Genomic DNA, 24420 nt, shown 5'->3' with positions numbered 1-24420 from the left:
TGACAAACACAGAAGTGCCACGTCACTCCAGGCAGCGCCACTGCCCCCCATCTAGAGCCCGGTGCAAGTGTCCCTGCGTCAGGAGAGGCCCACGCAGGAGCAAAGTGCTGTGGACAGACGCAGGATCTGCATTGCCGGAGCATGAGCGGAAGAGGCCTGACACATACAGAAGCAAATGAATGCAAAATGAAAGGATCAGGGCATGAATTATAAAGGAAATACAGCAGCATAGCAGAAAATGTCGACAATTAAAGGGGGAAAAAATCCACGTTCTTCTACCTCCCTAATGAAGTTATTTTCATCTTGCAAAAGCTGTTCTAGCCTTGCCCACACGTATACATTTTTGCAAAATTTTCAGCGTGCTCAGAATTTCATGCTACTTTTCCCATTTGTCCTCATTCATACACGTTTCCCAGCATTCCTTCATACTCTTCTTATCAGTAGTGATTGTGAAAGATTCCACCTAATGGACATACCATAATTTATTGAAACATCCCCCTATTCTGTAAGTAGATTGCTCTCTTTTAAAAAATAGCTCGATTGACGTATAATCAGTACATGATAAATTGTATAGGTTTAAAGGGTACAGTTTGGTACATGTATTGCCTGTGAAACCATCACCATGGTCAATATAGAAATATTATCTATCTCCCTCCAAAATTTCCTCCTGCCCCTTTGCAATCTCTCCCTCCCCTCTGAGTCATTTCCATGGGATAGACTGTTATTTCGGTAGTCCCCAGAGCCTCCTGGTATTCACGTCCTGATGTAGTGCCCTCCCCTTGAATCTGGGTGGCCCTGTGATCAGTTTTGAACAGTAGGATGTGGGTGAAAATGACACCATGCTAGTCTTAGGCCTGAGCCTTAGAAAATACTAGCAACTCGTGTTCTTGCACACTTGAAATGTTTCCTCTTGGAACCTAGCTGCCATGCCATGGGGAAGCTCAAACAACCATGTAGAGCCGACTTCTAGTCCACCAAGAACCTTCCAGGCATGTCAGTGCTCCATCCCACATTATAGCAAGCATGTCAGCCCAGCCATCCCCCAGAATCCTGACAAATAATAAATACATTTTTGTAGTTTCGGCCGCTAAGTGTAGAGTGACACAATTACCAGTAAGTACAATGGGCTGAGAACATTAGCAATTATTGTTAGGATGGGTTTCCATTCTCTGAGAATGCTATGAGAGAGTACAGGAGAGGTGAGCCAGGATTGTTCTCCATCACTACATCACTCTCCAATTATTACCTAGTTATTGCCTCCTTTATAGCTAAACTTGGCAATATGCTTACATTTACTGTCCATCCTTCCTCACTTGGAGTTCACTTCCAGAACTGAGCTTTTGATCTTATCACCCCTTGAAAGTGCTGTCCCTGGGGTCACCTGTGACTTCACCATTGCTTCACCAAGCAGATGCTTTTCAGCACTCACCTCATTTGACTTATCATCTGTATTTCTCTGTTAATCATTCCCTTCTTCCCTTCTCTAACTTGTTTTTTCCCTACATGCACTGGGTAGGATAGATATGGATTCAGTCACATTTCAGAGACCTAAAGAAATAGTTGCTTAAAAAGCATCAGATTTTATTTCACTTTCACATGAACATTGGAGTCAGTATTTGGCTCTGCTCTGTGACACTGTGAGAGGCCCAGGTTCTTTCCATCTTCTTGCTCCAAAATTCCTGGTTGTTCCACCTGTGTGTGGGGTCCAAGATGGCTCTGCACCACTGCTTCAGTCCACCACTGAAAAAGGGAAAAATACAGAGGGGAGAACATGCCCCTTCTCTTGCAGAGAATCATCTGTAGTTGCAAACAGCACTTCTGTTCAGATCCCATTTGCTTGAACACAGTCATATGGTCATATCTAGCTGCAATGGAGGCTGGGAAATGTAGTCCTTTAAAAAAAAAGATTTGTTTATTTATTTTAGAGAGAGGCAGAGGAAGAGAGAAACTCAAGCAGACTCACAACCCTGAGATCATGAGCTGAGCCAAAACCAAGAGTGGGATGCCCAACGAACTGTGCCACTCAGGCATCCCCGGGAAATGTCATCTTCCTTTTTTTATTTTAGATTTTAGTTATTTATTTGAGGGAACAAGTGAGTGAGAGAGAGCATGAGTTAGGGGGAGGAGCAGAGGGAGAGGGAGCAGCAGACTCTGCTGAGCAGGGAGCCTGATGTGGGGCTGGATCCCAGGACTCTGGTATCATGACCTGAGCTGAAGGCAGATGCCCAACTGACTGAGCCCAGGCACCCCAGAAATGTAGTCTTCAGCTGGGTGGCCATGAATCCTGTCAAAAATTCTACCACTGTGGAAGAGAGAACTCTGTTGGATCAACTAGCAGTCTCTGTCATACCCACCTATGTGACTACTACATCCAGATTTCTTGTATGCATGTAGGGACATACTGATTCTTTTAAAGATAGGATCATACCATATATATATGTTTTGGTAATTGACCCCCCAACTCATTAGTGTATTGTAAAAGTCTGTGTCAATAAATACACTTAAATAACATGACTTTCGGGACACCTGGGTGACTCAGTGATTGAGCATCTGCCTTTGGCTCAGGGTGTGATCCCGGGGTCCTGGGATTGAGCCCCACGTTGGGCTCCTTATGGGGAGCCGGCTTCTGCCTCTGCCTATGTCTCTGCCTCTCTCTGTGTGTTTCTCATGAATAAATAAATAAAATCTTTAAACAAAACATGATTTTCATGTTGGATGGTGAAATATCATATGTATATGCCATAATACCTTTTACTAACCATTTAGATCACTTCAATTTGTCCTTTATGAGTAATATTAGGATGAAAGTTATTGTGACTTCCTTAAAATCAATTCCCTGATTTGGAAATGCTAGACCAAAAATAATTTTTAAAGCTTTTAATATATAGTCTTCTCCAGATACAGCTTTTCTTTAGTCTGATGCTCAATTTTTCAATAAACTTGATTCACATGAAAGCCCTTTGTTAATTTAATTGATTAGATTTTCCTACTTTATTGAGGTATAATTACATATAATGAACTGCATCTTTTTAAGTGTACACATTGATGACTTGTAATAGGAATACAGATCTGTGAAGGGGGGTCAGAACAATCTTCTTGTTTTTGTCATTTTCTCAAACTCTTTCAGCTTAAAATATTCAAAATGCCAATTTACTATATTTTGGGATAGCATGTCCTGATCCCCATCAAGGGCAAGAGCGAGAAAGGGGAAGGAGACAGGAAGGAAGAGAATAAGGAAAGAAGGCAGGCAAACACCTGGGAATGTTCCTACTTTCCAACACAGCAGCAGAACTTGGTGTTACAAAAATCTATGAAAAACTAAACCAGCCCATCTCAAACCCTAGAACTGTGAATTCTCAACTGAAGGGGAAGCGGTTCATTTCATTTCATTTGCATATTAATGCAATGCAAATAGCAGGATGGGAGGACGGGAATAGGGGAGAAAGTGCCATCAGCAGTAAACACTTGGTTGCAAAGTTGAGCACAGCATGTCAGTGTGAAGGGCGTGAAGGTAACAGATGAGGAGACATAAGGTCTGATAAAATACACTCAGCTCATTCAAAAGAGCTGAGGACAGACAGAACTGTTACAACAGACAGACGGCAGCAGGCTAAGTGGGTGTCAGGACGAGGCAGGTCAGAGCCCACCTGAGATGCCGTGGCGTGGCCGCAGCGATGCACGAGGTGGAAACCCCGCTGGCCGGGGAAGATCGGAGCTTGTTGAAGATCCGAGTGCTTATTTAGGTTTCTTTGTTCCTTCAAAGAAAAAAGTTTTGTTTTGTATTGGCTATGCCAGAACAAGATGTCACCGTAGATCCTAAAGGCGTTGGCTTTAGGTGCCATCTATAGGGGTGGCCTGGTTCAGACTTCGGACCGAAGGTGTATCAGAGGCTACCTGCCTCGTGGCCCCATTGGCCTTCCTCCTTCCCAGCAGGGACCTCCCCGCTCCCGAGCTGGACCCTGCTTCTCATCCTCCTCTCCCAGCCACGCACTTTCTCCAACGGCTCTCTCCAAAGTTACAGAGAGGGGACTGGGGAGCAAGGGGGTGTAAGGGAGTGGAAAGTACATGCTAAAGAAGCAACAGCCAGAGGAGGGCAGAGGTCTGGGGCTGGCGGCCTCCTGGGGGCAAGTGGGTCATCATCTGCCAGCGTGTCCACCAGGGACCCCCCCTACTGCATTTTGGGATGGCTACTGTTCTCTCTCTTTAGTTTCTTTCCTTTCAGTGACAGTCACATCCAGCTCATTCTTCTCTGGGGTCCGATCCTATGCCAGGCGACTAGATTAGTTCCCCAAGGCTGCCCTCACAAATTTCTCCAAACTGGGTGGCTTAAAACAACAGAAGTTTATCCTCTCATGGTGCTGGGGGCTAGAAGTCTGAAATCAAGGTGTCGGCAGTGTTGGCTCTGGCTGAAAGCTCTGAGAGTGAATCGGTGCTCAGGGGTTCAGGAATACTGGAGGAACTAAAGATACCCTCGGGGCATGTAAACATTTTGTATTTTCACTTCAATAATAATCTTCAAACACATTTACATGAACAAACCTGGCCGGGTCATCTGGATGGACACCTTAGAACTGAACTGATCATCATTTCAGCAGAACTTTTTTGCTCTTGTGTTTCTCACAGGCTGGTGTCTTGAAGTGCTGCTTAATTGCCATAAGTTAGTAGAGAAAGAACAGGCGCTTTTCAGTAAGTCCTATAAGAAGAGATCACAATGCAAAAAACCACAGGAGCTGGCAGCTAACACAAATGAGGACAGCCGGGGGTGGTGCTGGGGTCCACCTGGATGCCCAGCTCAGGAGAGAGGGGACTGCCATTCAGCTCCAGACTCTGCAGCCCTATGGGGCTAGATCTTCCAGCTTTTCAAGAGAAGGTGGGAGGGTAGATTGTATGTGTAATTCTTAATTCTCTTATAATAGCAACTAATTGAAAAAAAGGAATTCTATGAGGGTCAAATGAGACCTGTCCATGGGCTACACACAGTCTACAGCCCTCCAATTTACAACGTCTAGTCTAGAGAAAGGTCGTAGGCAAGTTGAACCATCACACAGTATATGGTGGGTTAGGAATGTCAAGCCCAAAAGAGCCATGTCCTAGAAACTAGTACTTCAGGAAGCTGAATTAATTTTGGCAAAATAACATCATTAATCGCACTAATTAATTCTAATTTTGGGGGTCTTTTTAATTTGTAATCTTACATTTATTTGGTTTTGTCATTGTTAAGAGTGTCAATATTTAGGAAATGTTCTAATTTAAGTAATTCAAATCAACGGTGGGAATCTATAAGATATAGGCATTCTCAAGTCCGAGAAATCATGTCTTGGCTTATCTAATCTTCAAGTAAATCCTTAGGAATATGTATTATTATTCCCATTTTGTAGATGAGAAAACAGATTCCAAAGCGTTTCAGTGAGCTGCCCAAACTCACACAACTAATCAAAGGCGGAGCTGGGATTTGAACCCAAGTAGGGGTGTCTCCAAAGTCTACGATTTCAATGCTGACTCCCTAATTAGCCGTGCTGGACTTGTGAGGGATGTTGTGTCTCTCCCACTTGAGTCCTTTCCCCTTGCTTTTGATCTTCCATTGCCATTTGCCCAGCCAAATCTACACACCCTGAGAGTTTAGAGGCCCAAAACCAGGCAAGGGATCAAGACTTGGACATCTGGGATTTGGGTCTCGGAGGGACCTAGAATTCCGAAGGATTTGGAAGGAATCTGTGATCAGAACAGTTATCAACAACCTCTCAGCTATGTTGCTCATCATCTTGGGTTTTATGGCCTGCGAATCTAACCACCATTCACAATCTTGTTTTTATGGATAAATATCATGTAAGTGCCAACAAACATTTGGAACCAGCTGAGTATAATCTAAGTTGCTTATGTTCAGATCAAGTCTGTGGTTGATGAGGGATCTGCTGAGAAGGCGTGTTTGCATCCCTTATGGGTAGGTTAGGGTTCTCTCTGTCTAGTGTCCCACACGGTCCTCCCGGCTCTGTCTGCTACTTCATGAAGATCCTGGGATCAGAAAGGTTGAGTACAGGCTCATCAGCACAGCAGGGCAGTGGGACCTGAAAGACGTCCCTGGCTAAGGACGTGATACAATGCATGGGAAAAACCGGGAAGGAAATACAGTGAAATGTTAGTAGTGGTCGTCTCTGGGCTGGTAGCATTACGGGAAATTTACATTTTCTTCTTCATACTTTTCTACAATAGCAAAACAATGTATTGCTTTTGTTCATATGAAGAAAGATTATTTTTGGACCAAAGAGAAAGGCATTTATGACAAAAGTCCCTCCTGGCAGTGGGGAAGGAGCGCTATTGCCACACACAGCCATCTGTTACGTCTTCCTAAGTGTCCCCCGGTGTAAGAAGACAATAGGAGTCACAGATTGGATTTGGAGTAAAATTTGGACAATTGCGATGGCTGGAAGTGTTCCAAGGCACTTGTTAAAGATGTAGGCAGCGACATACTTCTTTGTTTCTTTTCCATTGATTCGTATCCAGCTGAGCACTTATTCCTCCCTCCTTCCCCCCACAAGCCTGGGCTCCCACCCCTCCCTCTAGTGACTGGCACTTGAAAGGGAAGCTTCTGTGGTCCTCCAAAATAAAGGTGGTGTATGCTCCTTAATCCACTGCGGTTGTCCTGGGTATGAGGCTCCTTTTGCCACCTGCGGCTGCCACCAGCATTGGTTCTATACGTTTTGGGGGGCACTTCTCCAAGCCGTAGGCTGCCAAAGTGTGGGCATATGGGCACTTCCTCACTGACACAAGTTCTGCCTTGAAACCCTCTGCTGCAATCAGTGGATCCTTCTTTGAGATATTAATACAACTTTCCACTGGCGGCCGTACCCCCCCCAAGTCCACAACCGCCCAATCACTTAGTAATGGGGCTAGATCTTAGCCCCAATATTGAGGCTTAGTATTGGGGCCGCTACCCCTCCCAGTCCTTCAAAGAACCCATCTCAAATTCCTAGGCTCCCCCTCCCTGCTCCAACCCTTCCCCATTTTGGGTAACTCCTAACGTTCCCTAGAAGGGTCCAGAATGACCAAATAGAGCCCCGGGTGGGGTTGTCTTTTCAGCAGCCTTCAAAACACAGAAAAGCCAGTCATTTTCCATGGGAGAGGTGGGCACAAAAGTGGAGAACACAAAAGCCTGGCTCTTCATGTGAGCGAAAAGGAGGAAATTGTTTTATTCTTTTCTTCAAAAGTCAAAGCAGCAAAATAAATCACTAACTGAGTGCTCATATGCAAACAAAACATGTAACTGAAGAAATTACCCCAACTGCCCAAATGCATCTGGGAGGGGGTGAAGTGGCGAGGGGACCATCACCTCCTCCCAACACACTCTCCAATGCCATGTCTCTTCAAGCATTTTAACTGTGATAGGATGCACATAACATCAAATTTACCATTTTCACCATGGTAAAATACACGATTCAGCAGCACAAAGTACATTCACATGGTCCTGCAACCATCACCAGCACCAGAACTCTTTCATCTTCCCAAACTGAAACCCTTGACCCATTAAACACTAGCTCTCGAATTCTGCTTCCCCACAGCCTCTGGCAACTGCTTTCCACTTTCTGTCTCTATGAATTCAACCACTCTAAATACTTTATATAAGAGGAATTATGCAATATTTGTCCTTCTGTGACTGGCTTATTTCACTTAGCATGATGTTCTTAACGTTCATCGTGTTGCAAGAGGGGTCAGAATTTCCTTCCTTCTTTAAGGCTGAGTAGTATTCCTTTGTGTGTGTATAACACAATTTGTTTATCTATGTATCTATCAATGGACATGGGATGCTTCCACCTTTTGGCTGTTGTGAATAATGCTGCTATGAATATTGATAATTAAATATCACTTCAAGACGCATTTTATCATTCTTTTTGTTTCAACAACTTTTTTGAAGGTCCTATATTGACATAATGGTAGTTAAGTCTATGTTGAAGATCATAGGGTAAAATTAAGACAGTAAGAGACAGAGAAGCTGGTCCAAGCATGATTCCTTTTGATGCTCACACCTCTGCTGATGGCGGCAGCCCAGAGTTTGCTCTGCCCCTGGCAGTGAACTTCTCGGTGATTCTCCCTGATAAATCATTGAAGATAAGCAAATGAGAACACTGAGGAAAGATAAAATGAATTGGGGGTTTTCAGTTTGTCCAGGAGTGGACTCAGGTGCCTTTCCCTCATCTAAGGTAATTTTGATTGATTCCTTTTCGAAATTCCTTTTGAAAATCAAGCGTTCACTAGGTGAGTCTCCAGGGCCCAGGCTCCATCTCTGGCTTGTCACCATCTGAGCAGTGTGACAGTTTTCCAGGAGAAAAAGCCATTGAGGCAGGGAAAAAGGCATTAGCTATCTTTATACCGTGGCTACCCCAACTCAAAGAGGAACATAGCTTCAGTAAATGTCTCCAGACTTCTTTTACTCCTTTTTTTTTTTTTTTAAAAAGCTCTGTCTTTTTCGTCAAACCAAGTTATTAAAACATTTTGAATAGCCTCAGCATTAACCAGAAAATGAGACCAAGTTTGCTTTCATTTTTGTTTTTAAAAAAACTAAATCAGGCATCTGAAATCTGAAGGGTAACTCACTGAAACTCTGCATAGGGGTTTCCCTGACAGAGCTTTGCTTTTCACCAAATAACCAGGGCAAAGGGGATGGGATCTTTGGAACCAAACTGTAATATAGCTGGTACATGGGATGCCAGGTTAAAAGTCAAATCAACTTGAGGGTTAAAGCTCAGAGGATATGAAGATAAACACGAGTGTATTATAGAAAAAGAAGACAAATGTTCCTTTAGAAGTCTAAAGGGAAGCTGAAACTTGAAGTGAAACAGTTGGGTCATGAGCCCCAGGACCTGGGGATATGCGTGCACTCTTGTCTGCACTTCTGAAAACTTCAATGAAAAATATCTGAGAAGGTACTAGGTAGTCTTGGCCCTTCTCTGTGTCACTTTTTAGCTTCAATTCAGTATTAGCCAGTATGGTAGCCACTGTAACAAGCAAGCTCCAAATCTCAGTGGTTTAACAGAAAAAGTTTAAATTTTCACACATATCACAGACCAGTGAAGATGGGGGTGAGGTGTGCTATGACAGCCTCTGTTCCATGCCATCATTCAGTGACCCAGGCTCCTTCTATTTGTGGCCCTGTTGTCACCTAGGGTTTTAGAGTCCTCTACTGGGTCCTCTACACACAGCCAGCGCATCAACGAAGAGAGAGGGTGGGGAGGATCCCGCAGAAGGTTTTGGGAGCCAGGCCTGGAAGTGGTGTCCATCGCTTCACCTACATTTCCTCGGCCAGGACTAGTCGCATGGTCCCTGCATGCATGGGAGCTGGGAGACGTCGTCTGGCAGTGCCCACAGGAGGAGGAGCAGAGCACACAGAAAATTGGTGGGCACCAGCAACTTCTACCTCAAATGAACTGGCTTCCTCTTAACAATTTAGTGTATTCGCCCTGGATAGATTATATAATAGCCCACTCACAAATCTACACCAGGTTCCTGGCCAGCCTGTGGCTGTTTATCCTGTGCTCCTATTCTCAAAGCTGCCAGGCCTCATGGGGCCATTTTCTGCAGCAGGGAGGAAAGCAACCTTCCCCTATTCTGTGACATATACTGTCACCTGGGGTGGTGGGGAGAAGTCTTAGCAGCTTTGCTGGGACATCTTGCCTTCCCCTTCCACCTTACAATCTCACCCCAGGATCACTGATCACTTTATAAGAACAACTTCTCCAGCTTTTCTGAACTCTTCTCTCTTAGAAGGGCTCCTAAACTGTCCATGGAACCAAAGATAGCCACCCTCATCTTGCCAGCTCCTCGCCAGGAACTCTCCAACGTTAGGTATAGCACTTCTCCCTTGTAGTCAAATGCAGAGATTCCAGGCCACTGAAATCAACCAAAGGTTTGGGTCCATCTGCCTCAGCAGGCCACTGAACAAACCAGGACAAGTCTGAAGTGCCTGGTTGAGGCTTAATTAGTCGCCGAATTAATTACCTGTTATTTCCTCAGTTACAGATGGAGAAAAAAATGAACGTCTGCGAGTGTGGCAAAATCAGATAAGGTGGATTATAACTCAGTGACAGCATATGAAACAGCCTGACTGAGCCTCATGGCCCTGCATAGTGATGGCTTTAGGATTAGGAACAGAGAATAAGGGGGGCTTCGGCTCCAACGGGACCAACGAGGAAGGCCCGATCTTAGGGACTCTCCTTAGGAATAAGCAGCCAGCCTGCTGATAGATGGAATGTGTCAGAGTCCTTGGCAAAGAGATTTCTACTGAATTTGAGGTTGTGTGGGGCTTCTTTGAAAATACTGGTGTTGATCCAAGTCTATTATTGCCATTGCACTTGTATTACCTTTTCTCTCTTATGTCTGTATTTCTTATTGCCCACACCAGTCTTGGTTTACCTGCTTTTCCACATACAAGCAACACAGATATTTTTAACCACAGTGAGGTCACATCCTAACATTATTAAATAAGCCTTTTGTTAATTCTGAGCGAGAGGAAAAATTCTCCAGTTCTTCACATAGATCTTAATTGGGGTTGAACAGAAAAATCATTTTATTTTCTCCTTTAATATTTGTTAAGCATTGTACCATGCTAACATTTCTCTGGAGGCTTCACATGATTTTGATGGAGTAGTGGATGGAGGGAACATCTACCCCCAATTTTTTCCCTCTTTATTCTTTAGTCTCTTATGGTCCTCCTTCCACACTATTTACTCCAAAAGAAAGTCACCTTGTGGGTCAGTTAAAGTTCACGATGGAACCTTTCCGAAACACCGCATGGAGTCTGCCCTCTTGCTCCATGGCAAATCTATCATCCAGCAGTTGGCCCCTTTTCCTCACCTGTATAATGAAGCCTATGATTTATTACAAGCTTGGTCCAGGGCCGAACTTCTATTCATAAAACCCTGTCATCTTTGGATGAACTGTACTGTTTGAGGGCCAAGATTATGATGAAACACTGGCTCGGCAGCTCACAATGGTGGGAATTAGGAAATGCAGGAGAACCTTCTATGACAGTGAACAGAGACATTTAGAATACCCAGCGTTACTGCTTCTGAGCTCTCAGTGGTGGTGGCCTCCTTTCGTTCACAATGCTCACATTTCCAAGCCTGGATCCTCATACATTTATTGAACAACTTGTCTTGAGATCAGTCCAATGCTCTTATTTCAGATCTGTCAAAATACCACCTCTTCCAAGAAGCTCACTAAAATTAAGTGGAAATGAAGTAATGATCTTCCTTCCTTCTTCTGTTGTCTTGGAACAGCCTCTCCTCTCGCGGCACCAAAACTGGAACCAGCTATTTACTTCATCTCCAGATGGGTTCCTTTATCTATAAATGCATTACTGTAACATTTTCTAGAACACAAATGGCTGAAGACATCAGATAGAGCTGGCACAGGAGATATTTAAGAATAGAGACTTTGCCTTATTCAACCTTGTGCATTCTGTAGGGCCCGGTACCTAGTAGGTGCTAAACAGTAGGTGGGTGAATAAATTTGATCATCAATACGCCATTGGTTTTACCACCTGAAAAGTCTCTGAGATGCTTTGTATGATCCCTACCATGTTTCATGGTTATTGAAGACTGTGCTTATGTCTCAAAAAAGAAAGTATAGGATGCCTGGGTGGCTCAGTTGGTTAAGTGTCTGACTCTTGATTTGGGCTCAGGTCATGATCTCAGGGGCATGAGATTGAGCCTTGTGTTGGGTTCTGTGCTGGGTGTGAAGCCTGCTTAAGATTTTTTTCTCTTTCTCTTTTTCCCCTTCCCCATCTCAAAAAAAAAAAAAAAAAAAAGTATAAATAAGAGAAACAAGTTGGACCTTGGACACACAGTCACAAAGCCAAGCAAACCCAGCCCTGAAATGAGCAGTGGCAATGATCCAGTCATTGATTTCTTCATATCTGGACATTTACAGGAATGATGAGATGAGGTCTTAATAGTGACTCCAAATTGCTGCTTCTTAGTCACTTAGCTCCTACGAAAGGTAATATGGTCTTCTAACCCCAAGCCACAACGCTCAGAACCGCAGAACAATGTACTGTAACAAGAGAAGTGGGCACTGCCATAGCATTTCTCAAAGTGTGTCCCACCCAGCCACAGTCTCAGGAGCTCTCTGTGTCAGAAAGTGCTCAGAGGCCGAGTGAGTTGATCACCATCACACATGATACCCCCTCTCCGGCATTACAAAGGACATTTGTATGTTAAAGACTCTGAGAAGTGGACCTGTTAAATATATTTGACCATAGAACCCTATTTTTTTTAAGATTTTATTTATTTATTCATGAGAGACACACACATACACACAGAGGGAGAGAGTGGCAGAGACACAGGCAGAGGGAGAAGCAGGCTCCATGCAGGGAGCCCAACGTGGGACTCGATCCTGGGTCTCCAGGATCACACCCTGGGCTGAAGGCGACGCCAAACCACTGCGCCACCTGGGCTGCCCAGAACCCCATCTTCAAATAACATCTGTCACTTTTGTACAGAACACATTTTAAGAAAGACAGCTCGGCCTGAAGTTTCATTGATAGTGTTTTCATGCAAGTGGAGCACAGATTTGCAACCTGCAATACCAGTTTGTGCCAGAAATGGCATGCAGGTCCTTGGCTACCAACACATTTTCCCTTATTTTACGGAAAGGTGACCCTGACCATCTGCCATCAGAGTTACATTTAGCTACACACCCTGCAAGCGAGGCTTGGCAGGTAGACCTGAAAGACCTGAAAGTGGGCAACTTGATTGCAAAGCCTTGCAAAGACTGGCGCTATGGGGTAGAGATGCCAGGTTCCAGCTTGGGTCTCATTCCTAGAGACACAGCAATGTCTTATTGGTCAGGCAGAGATAGATCTGGGCTGGTCACAGGGATGGGGGGCTGTCCTGGAAACACATTTGACACTTAGGCCAGAGGCAGATCAGAGACTGGCATATTTCCTATGAATGTTAGATTGGAGGGCATAGTTGTGATATTTGCTATTATAATGAAATAGCGCCACAACATAGCAGCCTAGATGGGGAAATGTGCATAATTTTCTTTGAAAATTTAAAATAGTCTCGGAGGTTATTCAGGCTTCCAGGGGAAAAATATGTACCAGACATGAGTGTGTGAGACATGTTTCCCAATCTTGGTGGCAGGATGCACTGGCGTCCTATTCAGTCCCAGCATTGTGTCGTCCTGGTGCTCAGGGGCTAGACTGAAGTGTTCGCTGATGTGTTTTTCTCCTCCCCTCTGTCCTTCTCTGTTGTGTCCCCCACCCATCCATCAGCCTGACACCCAACTTCCTTCAGAGATAAGGAGACACTGCAAAAAAGCTGAGAAATACCTGAAAAAGTCAGTTCTTGGCCTTTGATTGTCAAAAGCCTAAGTCTCAGGTTCAACAAGAAAAACCCAGGGTGTGAGAAATAGATTTGGAAGAAAACCTGATGAGACGATATAGTTTACTCTCCCCACTCTCTCATCCAAATTGGGGTTTTCCTGGTGGGGGAAGGAGAGGAGATTGGAAGGAGTGGGAGGCCCCTGTTGGGTCCTGGAGGCATACTGTGTTCTGCTCTCTATTCCACATTGAGATTTAGAGAAGGCAAGAGATGATGGAAAGATCTGGAAGGTGGGAGAGACTAGAATGTATAGATCTGTGGAAGTGGCAAGATGGCAGAGAAGATGTCTACAGACTTTACCAAGTTCTCTGTGAGAGCCATAAGGTCACCAGGTGCCCAAGAGTGGCACTAAATTCGCACAGAGATAGCAAGGAATGGGAGAGAACAAGGGTTAACTCAGCTGTGAATCAACAACCAAAATAACAGACACATGGACCCAGGCACGGCTGGGACGCCTGAGGACCATGTCAGCCCCCTAGGGATGATGAGAAGCACTCTGGAAGGAGCTGGAACCTCTGACAACTTCAGGGAGCTGGGCTGCTATTCCAGCATAAACTGTTACATGAAAAAGAAACCACTGTGTCATTTAAGAGACTGTTATTTAGCCTGTCCTGTGCTTGGCCGAGCACATTCCTCCAGGCAGACAGACACACACGGGCACTGAGGAGGAAGCTGACGGTGTGAATGGACATGGCCCAGGAAGCTGCAGGTGTCCAGGCTGGGCCACGGGAGAAGCAGGGCCCACAGCCACTCACGCCTCCCATCTTCCATCTACTACGATGGCGTTCGTCACACTATGGTGAAGCAGACTTTCTGCCTGTCTGCTCTGTGAGTCAAGACTCTTGCATGTGAGTGAAGAAAACCCCAACTCCAATGAACTTAAACCAAAAAGGGAGTTTGTTGGTTTGTGTAACTGCAGAGTGAGACATCCATCCATCTCAGATGAGGTACTGCTGAACCCAGCAGCTCAGGTCCTCTAGTCACACCCTTGCGCTGACTCTCTCTCTCACCCATTTCAAGGATTTTTGTGGAATTCAATCTCCAGCAACCCGTCCCCCGGCCCCCTGACAGCAGATGGGGCTGAAACCACCAACCCTCCAAACTTTGGGTCCTTCTGGTGATCAGCAGCATCTGAGGCTCCCTAGGGATCCTCACCCCCCCCCACCCATACACCCCCAAGTCACCTCACTGACATAAACTCAAGTGCATTAAGAAGGAGCTCATGATGAAAAACCAAAGACCGTCCTATGATGAAGTTCCAGGGGTTTTGGAAGCTCAGCACCAGGAACCAGAGACAAATGCCAAATATATTTCTTATTACATCCGAAGAAGGCCACGTTCACAATTGTGTCCTATGCTCAGCACAGCGGCTGGCACAGTGGGCAGCAGCCAATGTTTGCTCAACGACTGAGCGAGCTATCGAATGAATACGTATTTCCTCTGCAGTGTAGGAGAAGCTCCCCCAGGGCACTGGGGTGCTGGAGTTGAGCTCTGGCCTTGGAGCCACTGGATAATTAAAAATGGTTGGTGTCAGTCTTCCAGGAGCACCTTGGGTGGCTTTAGAGGTGTGTCTCTCCCCACCACAAGAGAAGTGGGCTTTTGGTTGGCTCCCCGAATGGCTGGACCTTTTTTTTTTTATTATTATTATTTTTAGAATCTATTTGAGAGAGACAGAGACAGAGACAGAACACAAGCAGTGGGGAGGAGGCAGAGAGAGAGGGAGAAGCAGACACTCTGCTGAGCAGGGAGCCTGACATGGGGCTTGATCTCAGGACCCTGAGATCATGAACTGAGCCAAAGGCAGACACTTAACCGACTGAGTCACCCAACTGCCCCTGAATGGCTGGTCCTAATGCACCCCAGGGGAAGCAGCTCTCTATAGAACGAAAGGGACAAAGGCCACCTTGTTTCCTGTTTCCAGGTCAGTTCTTCCCTCCTCCTCCTCCTTCTCCTCCTGGGCAAGACAGCCTCAGATGGGGCTTCAAGGAACTTGGAGCTGCAGGAAACTCTCAGGAGTAGACTCCTAGTCAATTAGTCACCGGAGAAAGAGACCTGCTCCCACTGCTCCAAGCAGTCACATGGGATTGTGTAGTCCCAATACTGAAGGTAACTCTTTTTTCCCTGAAAAACAGATTCCCAGAAATACTGAAGTAGAAGGTAATCGATATAATTCCAACTAGAGAATTTCTATCAAGAAGTTGGAGGGTGGGGGATAAATAACCCTATTAATGATTCTGATCAGTCACTTTCCCATCTGTTGTCTTAAAAAAAATTAAAAAAACAAAGATAGGCATATTATTTCTGTTACTGCCAAACCCAAAATGCGTGATTACCATCACAAATAAGAAACCTGGATCTTATTTCATTGACATTAATGCTCAAAGGAGTATAAAAATAAGTCAAAACAATATTCAAAGTAGACAACGTGAATACATTTTCATCAAATAATGCAAATTAAAATTAAGGTGAAAACCATTAAACATTTTAAAATGTTTGTGCTTTCAAAGATATATCTGTCTTCTAAAAATGAGAAATTTAGGAGCACCTGGGTGGCTCAGTGATTGAGTGTCTGCCTTCGGCTCAGGGTGTGATCCTGGGGTCCTGGGATCGAGTCCTACGTCAGGCTCCCTGCATGGAGCCTGCTTCTCCCTCTGCCTGTGTCTCTGCCTCTCTCTCTCTCTCTCTCATGAATAAATAAATAAAATCTTTAAAAAAAATTAAACCTTTTAAAAAATTAAAATGAGGGGATCTCTGGGTGGCTCAGCAGTTTAGCGCCTGCCTTTGGCCCAGGGTGTGATCCTGGAGTCCTAGGATCGGGTCCCACATCGGGTTCCCTGCATGGAGCCTGCTTCTCCCTCTGCTTGTGTCTCTGTGTCTCTCATGAATAAATAAATAAAATCTTTAAAAAAATTTAAAAAAAAATAAAAATGAAAAACTTATCTTTAAAATTAAAAGGCACAATACAACTTATAATATGTGAATGCCAAAAGTGTAAATCAAAACTAGTTAAAATCATTTTTAGAAAAATAACACTGTTCACGATTCCAGTGCTCAATGTCCACCAAATTGCCATTGTAAGAAATGCATCACATTTTACTCCTGTCACATTGCGACCTATGTGAAAAATTGTTTAAAGGTAACATGAGATAATATTGCAAAATGTTCCCCAGTTGCCGCCTACATCTGTTGTAGATACCGTGGCAAGCTGTGAGGACTCCCAGAACCAGAACCAGGAATTGAAACTCAAAGAGAAGCAAGGATGCCCGGCTCCACCAGGAACTGACACTTGGTTATGCAACAGGCTACTACGGTGATGCTAGCCGAGAGGAAATGGTTTGACAAATCGATTGATTTGTCATTTTGGTTACCTGACTACTTGTGCACCTAGGATCCCCCTTGCACTCCAAAGCCATCTGCGCCCACCTGAGTCAGGAACACTGGAAGCCCTAAACCTTACTGGCAGCCAGATGTGGTCTCTCTTGCGGACACAGTGCAGATGTGGAGGTCGGGGGCCTGAGACCTGAGGGAGGCTGTAACGCAACAGAAGCAATGTGGGGGTATGGGTCACACTCTGCCAAGTGCTGATCAGATCCCCAGGGAGAGATTGCCCGTGTGCTCTTCAATACGTTTAATTTCATGTGGTTTGTGATACTGGGGCCCTTGAAAGCTGGAGTGGGCAAACTTTTTTCTGTCCGGACCAGAGAGTAAATATTTTTGGCTTTGGCCTTTATTGCGATTACTCAAGTCTGCCATCGTAATACAAAAGCAGCCAAAGACAATTCATAAATGAATGAGCACGACTATGTGCTAATAAAATGTTATTTACCCAAACAGATTGGATTTGGTCCAGTTTGCAAGCCCTTCTAACACATGGGGCCCTAGGCGGGGCCTCTCTTGTCTGGATTTAAAGGCAGTCTGACTGTTCCAGTCCCACAATCCCGAGTTTAAGCATTGCTAAAGCAAAGGAGTCCAAAGAAACATGAAATCTGGGACGCCTGGGTGGCTCAGTGGTTAAGCATCTGATTTTGGCTCAGGGCTTGATCCCAGAGGCCCGGGATCGAGTCCCACATCAGGCTTCGATCTGCATGGAGCCTGCTTCTCCCTCTGCCTGTGTCTCTGCTTCTGTGTGTGTGTGTCTCATGAATAAATCAATAAAATCTTAAAAAAAAAAAGAAGTATGAAATATTTGTGATCCTGGGCTAACCCCTGGCCAGTATTCCCAGAGCCCCATGAGAGTGCTGACCTCACAGCTGTGTGACCTTTGGCAAGTCATTAAACCCCTCCCTCTCAGCTTGGTTCCTTCATCTCTAAAGTGATCAACCTCCCGAGTTCACCCGCAATTGAGAAAGCCAAAAGGACAGTGACGACGGTAACACTTGCAAAGTGCATTCCAGTTTTCCAGATCGTTTCCTATTTGACCCTTGAAGAATCTTACGAGGTAGTCAGTCCCAACCCCATTTTTACACACGTGGAAACGGCAGGGCAAAGAGCACATAAGTGACTTGCTCAAGGACCCTCAAGTGGTAACCAGCAGAAACCAGGTCTCAAAACCAAGTATCTTCCTTCCCAAGGCAGGGCCACTTTTACCTCAACTCCGTGCAACCTCCATGTAGACACTCAGTGCTACGTAAAACCAGTGCTGTCGCAAACATTTTTTTCATCTTAGACCCTTGACCCTCCGGATTCCAATTCTAATATTTAATTATAGACACTAGACATTCTATCACAACGTCTGTGACACATTTGAGTTATTGCCGAACAAACACGGTGTATACCTATATCCTGGGTTGTGCCAATAGGAACAGAAAAGATGCCAACTTTCCCTTCTCCCCATATGGGCTTCTGCGTTGGGCTGCCAATGAGCGAGCTCGCTGCCAGTTCAGGGATTACACAAGCACCGCTCCTTCCATTAGCCTTCCCCCCAGATGACTCTCACCTGTACAGGTTCATCGTGGGCTTCCAGAAGGACAATTCAGGAAGCTCCTCCGCCTAGTGGGGTTCGCGATCAGGTCTGACGCTGCCTCATTTATTCCTTGGGGCTGCTTACCGAATGCTGCTCATTTTGCGATTCTCATTTCCAAGCCAAAGTTCAAGCTCTTTCATTTCAGATCGTCACATAGCTCTTGACACTGGACTGTTTGACTTCTGATGTTTACAGATGTCTCGTAGTTTACTGGTTTTTGTGCTAAGGGGCTGAAATAAGAATTATGTCCATCCCTCTATTAAACATTTGACTTTCTGACATTTTTAATCCTTTGAGCTTTACTCTACGTTACAGTCAACTGTTCCCTCACCATGTCTGCCCTTTCGCCTACAGATTCAGCAGTTTTAATCCTGACACGGTAGCCACAGATCGCCTATGGCCACTACAGTTTAAATTAGATTTGAAAATTTACTCTTTCTAGCCAAATTTCATGTGCCAATGGCTATACTATACTGGGCAGCACAGATATAGGACTTTTTAATGACTGCAGAATGTTCCATTGCAGAATGTTCTACTGAATGTTCTAGCACTCTATAATGGATTTAGAAACCAATTTGGATAAACTTCATAACTGGCATAAATTCACTTGAGAACTGCTCTTGATCCACCTACTTTCTTCTTTTAAACCACCCAGATTAACACTAAGACCAAGACTCCGGTAATCTCAGGGACCAACTGCTGATTATATATCATGCGCCATGCACTGAACTAAATAAACTCTTCCTGTATACTCTCTTATCAAATCTTTATAATCAGTTCATGTTATTACCAAGACTAATTAGGAACCTGAGGCCCAGGGTCACATAGTAAGAGGCAGACTGGAGATTTGAATCGACATCTTTCTGGCTTTAGAGCTTGAGCTCTTAAACACTCAGTGATGCCAACTCCTCACCCTCATCCTCTGTTGCCCCCCTACTGTGATGTGGGCCTGGCTAGGCAACCCAGGGATGGGGCTGAGGCCGAACGTCATGCTGGAGGGGTGCCCTGCCAAAATCCAGGGCAGAGCAGGACGTAAGGAGGCAGGATGGGGGCATGTGGGTGGACAGTAAGAGCCCAGGCTAATTTCCTGCCAAAATGGAAGTAGTGTCCTTCATGACACAACTACCAAGGCTTTTTACAAACTGGATACCTTTCCACTGGAAACATCCAAACAAGAATAATTACTACTGGGTCTGCTAGGATTGGTGAGTGATATTTTACATTAACCAAAAGAACTGACTATGTGGGCTGCTTCTTCTCATTATTCTCTGTTTTTTTTTTTTTCTTCCTGAAAACACTTATTTCCTTCCATGGGCCCCATGGGCCAGCTAGCAATTTGAAACACAGTTTCAAAAACTTTGTCGGGGCCATCTCTAGAAGACTGGCCACGACCATGTGTTCAAAACTAACGGTCCATAAGCCTGCCCCGAATGCTGACTCCTTACTTTGAAGCTTACATTTAGTTTTGTTTTTAATGCAAACCAATCTACAGATTAGAGAGCCGGAAATTGTGGCTCTAGGTTTTCTTGAGCTCACAGTGAAAACCGTGTTTCCTATCAATCATGAATCTCTTACTAGTTTCTTTCCTAGCATTCCTTTCTTCCCTTGTAATTTTTTTTCTTTCACATGATCCTTTGAAATTTGACATGCCAGCTGTCAGGACTACTTATACTATTACTTTTTTTATAGGTCATGACTTCGCTGGAGTGAGCAAATCCAAATTGGAACAGGTAACACAGAGCATCTCCCCAAATTAGTTTTCAACAGAGCATGTGAGTGGGGCCCAAGGTGCAGGGAACATTTCCTTTCTTTTTTTTTTTTTAAGATTTTATTTATTCATTCATGAGAGACACAGAAAGAGAGAGAGGGAGAGACACAGGCAGAGGGAGAAGCAGGCTCCATCCAAGGAGCCCGATGTGGGACTCCATCCCGGGTCTCCAGGATCACACCCTGGGCTGAAGGCGGCGCCAAACCGCTGGGCCATCGGGGCTGCCTCATTTCCTTTCAATCAAACAGTGTTACGTTATCTCCGGGATGGGATGTGGCCTCGTCAAACCTCGAAAAGGAAGGGTCCTATGTGACAGAATGGAGAACTGCATGAACCTGCCTCCCAGGACCATGGTCTCTTGGACCTGGCCATGGTTCCAGCTCCAGTATTAGGCCATTCATTAAGCATCCACTTGGCAAATCAGACATATTGGGTAATTAACAGTAATGAATAAGAACACAAGAGCAGACCAATTAAAAATCCTCCACCTATTAGTCATATTTGCAAGTTACCAATTACCAAATACCAGCCAAATCCTGTCCATAATCAAGAATTTTTAAAAAGCTCTATTGAGAAGGCAGACTTTTGAGATCATGATGTCAGAACTGGGTTGAACTGCATGAATCAGATTGGAAATTAGTCACTAGGCCAACAGACAGAGTGAATAATATAAGATAATAAGACTTGGAAGAGTCAGAACCAAAGGGCTGAGACAAAAAAAGAATCATGTGGCCAAAGCTGAATTTTAAAATTTCAAGACTTGGGTAAAATCGTTACTAGATGTAATAAGATTGAGTGTACTGTAGTCCTAAGAATCATGGACCATGCCTATTTTACTTCCCGCTGTAACCCCCATCACCAAATAGCACCCAGAATATTTAGTAAATTTTTGTAAGTAAATGAAGTAATCGATCAATCAACAATCAAGTAAAATTTGTTTTCTATCCTTTGTCACAAGTGCTGCTTCTCTTGGTCAAATATCTCCAGGGTATCCTGAGAAGTTGGGTGGCTTCCCAGGTGCCCCCAAATAGGCAGACGTCAGTAAACTGTGGTCTATTCTTCAAACATTCCCGTTTTGTCTCATTTTTCTGCTCTCCATGAAACCTCACACTATGCTGGAATCCTTCCTCTCAGAGCCTGTTGACTTCATTAACTCATTTATATCAGTTCAATGAATGAAAATAAGTATATGGCAATAAGTATGCCCATCCCCTCCACATAACACATTTTCATTTTAATGTTATGGTGAAGAGCAAGGACTTTGGAATCACACCTGGACTGGAATCTTCCACTCAATACCTGCAGACCTTGAGCAAGTTATTTAGATTCTCTAAGCCTTCATTTCCTCATCTGTAAATAAGGGTTCTCAATGGCACAATCCCTACCTCACAGTGTTCTCGGGAGCATGAAGTAACACTACCCAAGTAAAGTGCCCAGTGTAGTGCCTGTCCCATAGAAAGTGCACGTTAAGTCAGTAGGTTCTCCAAGTGTTGCCCCCAGACTCCAGCATCGGCATCCCTAGGAATTTGTTAGAATTGCAAATTCTCAGTACCACCTCAAAGGAACTGAATCAGAAACTCTGGGTGTGGGGCCCAATAATCTCTGTTTTAATAAGATTTCCAGGTGATTCTGATACAAGCTGAAGTTTGTGAACCACTGAGGTAAATGTCAGCAATACAGTATAAGAATAATATAATAGTTAGGATTTGTATTATAATAATGTGTCGATATGACTAGTAGTTCGACAGGGGCCATGTAAAATACTTTGGTGCAGTCATTTTCAAACCAAATTCTGGGAAGCTTGGGGGCTCTGGGAGACACGTGGGAGGCTGCCTCAGAATCTCAAGGGATAGATCAGAGGCAAAGATCCAGGCTGTCCCCAGCTCTGCTCTGACAGGTGACTCCCCGTCATCAGCTTCATATATTTCAGTTCCATCCCATGTTATGTTTGCTGGACAAAAGGGTTCTGTTCTGAAATAAATCTTGAAAATCACCACTTCACCCCAAGTACCAGTGGAAATCAGGCCAGCTCTGGGGGAGATTCAGGGGACTAGGAGATTTTTCCCAGGCCTGTCACCACATGGGGCAATTGATGCTGGCCCTGCATTCAGATCCCAATGCCACAAGCATGCTTTAGGACCTGTGCAGGGCCCTTTTTGTCTTGCATCATATCGTGAAATCCTTGTAAGGTGTTACTTGCCCTCCTTTTCAGAGGAGAAAATGAAAATGCAAAGACATTAAGTAAATGTGTCCAAGGTCACCCAGCTGGTGCAGCTGGCTGGCACGAGAAGCCAGATCACCTGATACTGAGATTTGTTCTCAATCTCCAAGTATGGCTGCTGGTCACACTTGAGCAGATAACCTTACCATGCAGGAAAACAACCCACAGGGGAACTGGGTGAACTCTGCAGGGACGTGCAGACCACACTCTCGGACCGACAAGTAGAAGGCAGCTCCTTGTGCCCCACCATCGCTCAGCACCAAGCCCGGGACAGACTGGTTTCTTTCAACATGACTCAGGGTCACAACAAATTAGAAAGTCCCCATTCAGAAGGGCTTTTCCCTATTTGCTAAATCAGTCAGGTGGGAAGATGATGTCAGCACACTCGGTACATAGGAGTCATGAGCTGAGAGTCTGAATCTGAGTCCCTGTCTACTTACTCCTTTAGACCTTGGTCAGCTGCCCAGGTGGCCAAACTTGCTGCTTATCATCCAAGGTGGACTTTGAAACGGAATTAGGCAACATTGGGAGATCTTCGGGCTCCCTGGAAAGTTGAACTAGATAAATATTTTGTCATTAACTGCAGTATTACTTATTCACTTTATTAACCCGTCCCACAAATGTTTAGGAGGCCCTTACCCTGTGCCGGGTGTCGTGCTAGGTATCGAGGCCGCAGCTTTGAAGTCAAAAGATATGGTCCCGGTCTTCATGGACCTCCAGGTTGGCAGGGGTGGGAAATTGCTGCTAATGGTCTGTCCTGCGCTGATCACACAGAAGTACTGTTAAATATTTATTAGGTGCTTGGCACAGTACTAAGTGCTGTACACAAATCATCTTCCTGAATTCTCACCCCAGTCTTACAAGGTAGGAATAATGATCTCTCTGTTACAGAAGATGAAACTGGGGCTCAGAAAGTTTAAGTAACCTGCCAAAGTGGAGCCCACTGCCACTAAGTGGCAGGATCTGACCTGTAAGTGGGGCTCTTAGCCTCTACCTCATAGGTATCTGTGTATGTAGGTCCACATATAGGGAATATCTTTTTATCAGTACCTAGAAGAATATCCACCTATAGGGAGTTCTTTTTCTTTTCTTTTTTCTTTTCTTTCTTTTCTTTTCTTTTTTCTTTTCTTTTCTTTTCTTTTCTTTTCTTTTCTTTTCTTTTCTTTTCTTTTCTTTTCTTTTCTTTTCTTTTCTTTCTTTCTTTCTTTCTTTCTTTCTTTCTTTCTTTCTTTCTTTCTTTCTTTCTTTCTTTCTTTCTTTCTTTCTTTCTTTCTTTCTTTCTTTCTTTCTTTCTTTCTTTCTTTCTTTCTTTTTTTAAAGAAATCTCTATGCCCAATGAGGGGCTTGAACTCATGACTCCAAGATCAAGAGTTGCATGCTCTACCGACCAAGCCAGCCAGGTGCTCCTGTAGTGAGTTCTTAATAAATCATTATTGGGATCCCTGGGTGGCTCAGCGGTTTAGCCCCTGCCCTTGGCCCAGGGCATGATCCTGGAGTCCCGGGATCCAGTCCCACATCGAGCTCCCTGCATAGAGCCTGCTTCTCCCTCTGCCTGAGTCTCTGCCCCCCTCCCTCCCTGTGTCTCTCATGAATGAATAAATCTTTAAAAATAAATAAATAAATAAATAAATCATTATTAATTAAATAGCCCATGTGAGACAAACTAGAGACAGACTGTCCCAGATGTGGGGATGAATGGGGGTCATGGAAACCAAGTGACCATTCTAGCAGGTGGGGGCAGTGGGGAGAGAGCCTCATCCAGCAGTGGCCTGAGAAACAGGCATGGGAGCAGAGGGATGTGAGACAGTCACATGGGCTGCCAAGAAGCCTCTGTGCTGGAAACGGTCCCCATCAGAAGTTTCCAGGGAGTGATGGTGTTGGTGGGGGGAATGGGCAGAGAGGGCAGACACTAACCATCCCTCCCAGCTGTCACCACAGGACATGCTGCCAGTCAGGGTTGTTGGTTCATCACCCAGACTGAAGTCTGTGCCCACCTGAGCAGCTTGGAAGAGGATGGCTCATAGAAAAGGTTGGGGTGACGATGTTATGGCTGGTTTTCTCCTGATCCTCTGACCTGCCTCCCTCTCCA

The 24420-nt window shown here is 44.7% G+C and overlaps 1 protein-coding gene across 2 annotated transcripts in view; it reads right to left on the bottom strand.

Annotated features, from left to right (window-relative positions):
* Positions 1 to 1560: 1560 nt before the first annotated feature.
* MTURN (maturin, neural progenitor differentiation regulator homolog) overlaps positions 1561 to 24420 on the bottom strand; it is a 66909-nt gene continuing 44049 nt past the window's right edge. For both annotated transcript variants that reach the window (XR_005983510.1, XR_005983512.1), the window contains 2 exons: positions 3648 to 3755; positions 1561 to 1892 (listed from right to left, as the gene is read on the bottom strand). The gene's annotated coding sequence lies outside the window, so the exon portion shown is untranslated. The remainder of the gene's footprint in view (positions 1893 to 3647; positions 3756 to 24420) is intronic.

This window comes from Vulpes lagopus, chromosome 13 (assembly GCF_018345385.1).
Source record: "Vulpes lagopus strain Blue_001 chromosome 13, ASM1834538v1, whole genome shotgun sequence".
Lineage (NCBI taxonomy): Eukaryota > Metazoa > Chordata > Mammalia > Carnivora > Canidae > Vulpes > Vulpes lagopus.
This window is presented reverse-complemented; position numbering and strand designations above follow the sequence as displayed.